This window comes from Mustelus asterias, chromosome 24, assembly GCF_964213995.1.
Source record: "Mustelus asterias chromosome 24, sMusAst1.hap1.1, whole genome shotgun sequence".
NCBI classification, from domain to species: domain Eukaryota; kingdom Metazoa; phylum Chordata; class Chondrichthyes; order Carcharhiniformes; family Triakidae; genus Mustelus; species Mustelus asterias.
In genome coordinates, this window is record NC_135824.1 from 50,859,860 (window position 1) to 50,868,170 (window position 8,311).

Here is an 8,311-nt window from a genome sequence, read left to right on the forward strand (position 1 = left end):
AGACAGTGACCCAAGCCGGGAATCGAACCGGGTCTCTGGCGCTGTGAGGCAGCAATGCTAGCCACCGTGCCACTCCATTCTTCAAAACTCTAGAGAATACAGACCCAGTCTCCTCAATCTCTCCTCATAAAACAATCCCACCATCCCAGGGATTAATCTGGTGAATCTCCATTGCACTTCCTTTATGGCAAGTATTTCCTTCCATAAATAAGGGGACCAAAACTGGGCACAATACTCCAGGTGAGGTCTCACCAAAGCAGTGTTTCACAAACCAGGGTCCGTAGAACAAGAGTAGGTCAGAGGCTGGGAATCCCGTGGCAAGTAATTCACCTGATTCCTCAAAGCCTGTCCACCATCTACAAGTCACAAGTCAGGAGTGTGATAGAATACTCTCCACTTGCCTGGATAAGTGCAACCCCAACAACACTCAAGAAGCTCGATGCCATCCAGGACAAAGCAGCCCCGCTTGATTGGCACCCCATCCACAAACATTCACTCCCTCCACCACTAACACGTGATGGCAGCAGTGTGTACAAGATGCACTGCAGGAACTCACCAAGGCTCCTTAGACAGTCCTTTCCAAACCCACGACCGCTACCATCGAGAAGGACAAGAGCAGCAGACACATGGAACAGCACGACCTGGAAGTTCCCCTTCACTATCCCAGCTTGAAAATATATCAGCCGTTCCTTCACTGTCGCTGGGTCAAAATCCTGGAACTCCCTCCCTAACAGCGCTGTGGGTGTACCTACACCACAGGGACTACAACGGGTTCCAAAAGACGGCTCACCACCACCTCCTCAAGGGAAATTAGGGATGGGCAATAAATGCTTGTCTAGATTGCGATGTGCACCTCCCATTAATCTAATTCTATTTTCATGCTAACTAGCATGGACTGGGAGCAACCCTGAGATTAGGGATCCTGCTTTTGAATCTCCTTCCTACCTGCCTGGGAATCAGCTTTCAGAACCCCATTTCCCCATTCTACCTCGGTCATTGGTACTGACATGGATCACAACCTCTGGCTGTTCACCCTCCCCCAGAAGAATGTCTTGCAACCACCGTGATGTCCTTGAGCCTGGCACCAGGGAGGCAATATACCATCCCGGAGTCACATCGACAGCCAGGGAAACGCCAGTCTGTTCCCCTAACTGATGAATCCCCTAGCACTACTGCCCTTCCCCCGTCCTTCATCCCCCGCTGTGCAACTGAACTGCCCATGCTGTCGTGAACCTGGCTCTGACTGCACCCCTCCAAGGAACCAATGCCCCTCCCAGCATGGAAAACCGATTGGCGAGCGGGACCTCAGGGGATTCCTACACTACCCGTCTGGTTCTCTTGGACTGCCAGGCGTCCATGAAGATAATGCGACATCGTCTGGTCCTGTGCCCAGTCTTTAGCCTACGCTCTCTGAATGCTGCCTATCCTCACTTGGACACTCAGCAGGGGGCACTGCAATACTGATCTATATTTCAAAAGTCAACACCAACCTTTGAGAGTGCTGCATTTGCTGAGTTAGTTTCATGTGTTAAGATTAAGGGCAATTAGGTATGGGCAATAACGGCAGGCCAAGCCAGCGCTGCCCACCTCCTGTAAACAAATTTTTTTAAAAATCAAGACCGAGTCTTGGCTCTTGTAGCTTATGGAACCGGGGTGGCACGGTGTAACAGTGGTTAGCACTGCTGCCTCACAACGCCAGGACCTGGGTTCATTTCCAGTCTTTGGGTCACTTTTTGTGTGGAGTTTGCACCTTCTCCCCATGTCTGCGTGGGTTTCCTCCGGCTGCTCAGGTTTCCTCCCACAGTCCAAAGATGTGCTGGTTAGGTGGATTGGCCATACTAAATTGCCCCTTAGTGTACAAAGATGTGCAGGTTAGGTGGATTGGCCATACTAAATTGCTCCTTAGTGTACAAAGATGTGCAGGTTCGGTGGATTGGCCATACTAAATTGCCCCTTAGTGTACAAAGATGTGCTGGTTAGGTGGATTGGCCATACTAAATTGCCCCTTAGTGTACAAAGATGTGCAGGTTCGGTGGATTGGCCATACTAAATTGCCCCTTAGTGTACAAAGATGTGCAGGTTAGGTGGATTGGCCATACTAAATTGCTCCTTAGTGTACAAAGATGTGCAGGTTCGGTGGATTGGCCATACTAAATTGCCCCTTAGTGTACAAAGATGTGCTGGTTAGGTGGATTGGCCATACTAAATTGCCCCTTAGTGTACAAAGATGTGCAGGTTCGGTGGATTGGCCATACTAAATTGCCCCTTAGTGTACAAAGATGTGCTGGTTAGGTGGATTGGCCATACTAAATTGCCCCTTAGTGTACAAAGATGTGCAGGTTAGGTGGATTGGCCATGCTAAATTGCCCCTTGGCATCCAAAGATGTATAGGTTAGGTGGATTGGCCATGCTAAATTGCCCCTTAGTGTCCAAAGATGTGTGGGTTAAGTGGATTGGCCATGCTAAATTGCTCCTTAGTGTCCAAAAATGTGCGGGTTAGGTGGATTGGCCATGCTAAATTGCCCCTTAGTGTCCAAAGATGTGCGGGTTAGGTGGATTGGCCATGCTAAATTGCCCCTAGTGTCCAAAGATGTGCGGGTTAGGTGGATTGGCCATGCTAAATTGCCCTTTAGTCTCCACAGATGTGTAGGTTAGGTGGATTGGCCGTGCTAAATTGCCCCTTAGTGTCCAAAATGTGCAGGTTAGGTGGATTGGCCACGGGCTGACGGTGATGGAGTGGACCTGGATAAGATGCTCTGTCGAAGAGTCTGTGCTGTCCCGATGGGCCAAATGGCCTCTTTCTGCACTGTAGGGATCCTATGATTCTATGAGTTTGATCATCAGTGGAATTAATTACAATTAATCCATCTTTCAGATGAAATGTGAGGTCCCAGCTGTCACCTCAGGTGGTGTGAAAGATCCCATGGCACTGTTTGATATAGAAGGTTATCTCCGGTGTCCTGGTTGATGTTTATTCCTCAGCCAGCATCACAAAAACATATCACAGTATCTGGCCATTGTCACATTGCTGTGTGGGTGTGACAAATGGCTGCCATATTTTCCACGTTACAACAATGACTGCTCTTTAAAAGTACTTAATTCACTGTCATGTGTTCTGAGATGTCCAGTGGTCATGAAAGATGCTATATAAATGCAATTCTTTCTTTTTCGGACAGTTAATTAAACCTGAGAAGTGAGGTATCTCTTCCTACCAGTGGGACTTTAATCATGTTTAAGTGCATTTAATGCAGCTTTTTAAGTTTATTTATTAGTGTCACAAGTAGGTTTACATTAACACTGCAATGAAGTTACTGTGAAAATTCTTTAGTTGTCACACTCCGGTGCCTGTTCGGGTACATTGAGGGAGAATTTAGCACGGCCAACGCACCTAATCAGCACGTCTTTCAGACTGCGGAGGAAACCAGATTACCTGGAGGAAACCCACGCAGACATGGGGAGAACGTGCGACTCCGCACAGACAGTGACCCAAGCCGGGAATCGAACCCGCGCCCCTGGCGCCGTGAGGCAGCAATGCTAACCACTGTGCCGCCGTGCCAGCCCCATGTAAATGCCCTCTTTAAGTGTCAGCATTGACTCAAGGGTGATATGGTGGCACAGTGGTTAGCACTGCTGTCTCACAGTGCCCGGGACCCGGTTTCGATTCTGGCCTGGGGTCACTGTTTGTGTGGAGTTTGCACATTCTCCCCATGTTGTCTCCATGGGTTTCTTCTGGGTGCTCCAGTTTCCTCCCATAGTCCAAAGATGTACAGGTTAGGTGGATTGGCCATGCTAAATTGTCCCTTAGTGTCCAAAGATGCGCAGGTTAGGTGGATTGGCCCTGCTAAATTGCCTCTTAGTGTCCAAAGATGTGTAGGATAGGGGAATCAGTCATGCTAAATTGTCCCTTAGTGTCCAAAGATGTGCAGGTTAGGTGGATTGGCCATGGGAAATGTGTGGGGCTACCGGGATAGGGTGGAGGAAAGGGCCATGGCAAGGTACTGTCTCAGAGAGAGTCGGTACAGATTCAATGGGTTGAATGGCCTCCTTCTGCATTGTAGGGATGCTATAAGCTCTCTTATGGAGCCTGCATTTGCATGCCATAAATACTCATTAGCGGGAAGCTTTTTATAATTGCATCCGAACTTCAAGATAAAGCCAGCGGCACCTGAAGATCTCAGGGTACCCAGTTCACATTCAGTAAAAGGTAGCGTGCAGTTGTGCGTGAGGTTGCGGTTTCCTTTGCTGAATTCTGTGCGCAATGGAGGGCAGCAGGAGAATGGCAGCTTGTGAGGAGGCTTGGGGCAGTGAGGGCGAGTCAGGGTCGGGCAGTGTGGAGTGGAGTCAGGGGGCATCAAGGAATGGAAGAGGGAAGGGCCTCACATCCTGAGTGGTGGGTGGAGTTTTGGTTGTGGGTAATGGACGGGGTTGGAAAATCTCACTGCTCATGAGTTCAGTGGGTGAAATCCCCGGGACACACGCGTTCCCATGTCAATGTCAGCCTTCTTCACTCAGTTCAATTGCTGGAATATCTATGGATCTCGCACACTCAATATCCCCGTAACCCACAGGAGCAAGAGGAGAGGATATGACAAAGGAAGGCACATGGAGGTCAGCAACAGAGGCTGCGAGGACAATAATCTCTCCCTCAATGTCAGTAAAACAAAATAGGTGCAGGAGTAGACCATTCAGCCCTTCGATCCTGCACCACCATTCAATATGATCATGGTTGATCGTGCCCTTTCAGTATCCCACTCCCACTTTCTCTCCATATCTCTTGATCCCTTTTGCCTCAAGGGCCGCGTCCAGCTCCCTCTTGAACGTATCTGATGAACTGGCCCCAACAGCTTCCTGTAGAGAATTCCACAGGTTCACAATTCTCTGAGTGAAGAAGTTCTTCCTCATCTCAGTCCTGAGTGGCTTATCCCTTATTCTTAGACCGTGACCCCCTAGTTCTGGACTTCCCCAACATCGGGAACATTCCGCATCGAGCCTGTCACAGTCCCATCAGGATTTTGTGCCTTTCTATGAGATCCCCTCTCATTCTTCTAAACTCCAGGGAGTACAGGCCCAGTCAATCCGGTCTCTCTTCCTATGTCAGTCCTGCCATTCTGGGAATCAGTCTGGTGAATCTTCGCTGGACTCCCTCAACAGCAAGAATGTCCTTCCTCAGACTCGGAGACCAAAACTGCACACAATCCTCAAGGTGTGGCTTCACCAAGGCCCTGAGGTAGTCTTCGACTTCAGGAAGCGTAGTGGAGAACATGCCCCTGTCTACATTAATGATGATGAAGTGGAAATGGTCGAGTGCTTCAAGTTTCTAGGTGTCCAGATCACCAACCTGTCCTGGTCCCTCCCTGCTGGTGGGCTAAGAAAGGCCACCAATGCCTCTACTTTCTCAGGAGGCTAAGGAAATTTGGCATGTCCACTACAACTCTCAACAATTTCTACAGCTGCACCATAGAAAGCATCCTTTCCAGGTGTATCACAGCTTGGTATGGCTCCTGCTCTGACCAAGACTGCAAGAAACTACAAAGGGTTGTGAATGTAGCCCAATCCATCATGCAAACCAGCCTCCCATCCATTGACTCTGTCTACACTTCCCGCTGCCTCGGAAAAGCAGCCAGCATAATCAAGGACCCCACGCACCCCGGACATTCTCTCTTCCACCTTCTTCCGTCGGGAAAAAGATACAAAAGTCTGAGGTCACGTACCAACCGACTCAAGAACAGCTTCTTCCCTGCTGCCGTCAGACTTTTGAACGGTCATACCATGTATAAGCTGATCTTTCTCTTCACCCTAGCTATGACTGTAACACTACATTCTGCAGTCTCTCTTTTCCTTCTCCCCATGTACTCTATGACTGGTATGCTTTGTCTGTACAGCGTGCAAGAAACAATACTTTTCACTGTATCCCAATACACATGACAATAATAAATGCAACACCCACAGTCGGCAGCACCAGAAGGGGGAGGTTGTTCAGGAGGCAGCGATAGAATAGAATACCTGCAGTGCAGAAGGAGGCCATTTGGCCCATCGAGTCTACACCGACCACAATCCCACTTCGGCCCTATCCCTGTAACTCCACATATTTACCTCACTAATCCCTCTAACCTACGAATGCCAGGACACTAAGGGGCAACTTAGCCTGGTCAATGCACCTAACCTGCGCATCTTTGGAGTGTGGGAGGGAACTGGAGCACCCGGAGGAAATCCACGCAGACACGGGGAGAATGTGCAAACTCCACACAGACAGTAACCCAAGCTGGGAATCGAACCCGGGTTCCTGGCGCTACGAGGCAGCAGTGCTAACCACTGCGCCACCGTGCCACCCATCTAGACAAGGCATCGTAGAAGTCGGGTGTTTGGCAGCAAAGTTGTGGCCGTGACTTAGACCCTCCCATTTTGACCTGGAGGCTGGTTTATTTTATTTTTTTAAATTGTATTCCTTTCTCAGAGTCAGTAAGACAATGTGGGGATGGGGCAAGCCTCTAATCCAGTAATGGGCACCTAGGCGAGTGAGTGGGCTGCGTGAGTGGCCCTCCTCCATCTCAGTGGGTCGTAAGATTGAAATCGGGTTTGTTCACTAACCGTGACCCCATGAATAAGATTAAATACATTTAACCCCCGGATATTTCATGGCGAGTTATAGAAAATGCTTCATCATTTATATATTAATGGAACTCTCATCAACTTCAAATGGTTAAAAACAAAAGAAATATTGACACTTTGGACACAGAGGGAGCGCACGGCTCTCACAGTCAGTGTTGTGAGCAATCAGCACCCACCTCACTTCACTCGCCTTTGCTTTACCTGCGAATCGCTTCAGTCACACGGGGAGGAAAAAAACTACGCGGACGGGATCCAGCAGAATGACACAGCTGGGGAACACAAGACGGATCTGACCAGTGAACCATATTTACTGGATTATAATCCACTGTGATCTTTGTCAAGTTCCAATCCAATTAACGTTGCAATTGTTACACCCTTAATTTCCACACTGACAGTTTATTTTTATTTCATTAATTCGTGGGACATGGGCGTCGCTGGCTGGGCCAGCATTTATTGCCCATCCCTAGTTGCCCCTGGAGGGCAGTTGAGAGTCAACCACATTGCTGTGGCTCTGGAGTCAGTCACATGTAGGCCAGACCAGGTAAGGATGGCAGATTTCCTTCCCTAAATAGTGAACCAGATGGGTTTTTCTGACAATCGGCAATGGTTTCATAGTCATCAGTAGATTAAATAAATTACATAAAATAGAAAAGATGGCCAGAATTCTCCCGTCCCGCCCACTACGGGAATTATAGCGGGTGGGGGGGGGTGCGCAGACCATGCAAAACTCCATTGACCTCAGGCAGGTTCTCTGGTTTTAAGGTGAGCGCGGCCGGAGAATTCTGCCTGATGTCTTTAGCAGGACTTTAGAGAAATGTTTTGAATTAAGCTGGCTGAATCTGATAGACTCTTAAAGGGACCTCACGTGGCTCCATTATAATAATGTTTTGTTGTTCCATTCCGATAGACCCACTTAAGATTTTTTTTTCCAGGCATGTACTATTCCCCTAGCAAGGTTAGAGGGCAGCAAGAGCTGATTGGAACTGTTTTTCTGTACAAAGCAGCCAGCGTGTCCTGATTAATGATCACAGTCCAGTGCACTATTCAGTTTGTACTTGTCTGTACTAAAAGACATTGCAGCCAACTTGAACAGAGAAGACCCAAAGCCTCTATTCCAACAACACCCATTGGGAAACCCCCTCCCCGCCCCATTCCACAATTGTCGGGGTGTGTAGACCTCGTTGACCTTGATGCTTTGACCCAGCCCTCTTGCATTGAGACGCCTTTCCTGATTGGGTGAAAGTAATGTCATAGTTCATCATTTTCAACGGTCGCATTGCCTCCCTCTCAAGTGTTGCTAAGGCTGGTGCTGTAGCCGTGGGTTGTCATAGCAGCCGGTTGCACATCACTAGGGCTCTGTGTGCAAGTGTAGGCCAGAGCTGGAGCCTTGAATGGCTGTTTATAGGAACGAGACAAAGGCTTCAGTATCCCAGCCTGGCGTGCTTTCAATTATTCCATTCAGACAAAGAAATCCAGCACAGCACTGTCACTGTAAAAAATAAACCACACTCCGACTAAATATCACTTTGGCCGCATAACGATTGTTCCAATTCCTGGCAAAACACCCATGGACTCAACGAAATTCCACTACTGAAAAATTCACAATGTTGTTGTTGTATCTTCAGGCACTCCTCTTGGCAAAGGCCGCGAGGTAGTGGACAAACCCTCAGGCCGGTTAACAGTCTGACAGGCCCTGAATCAT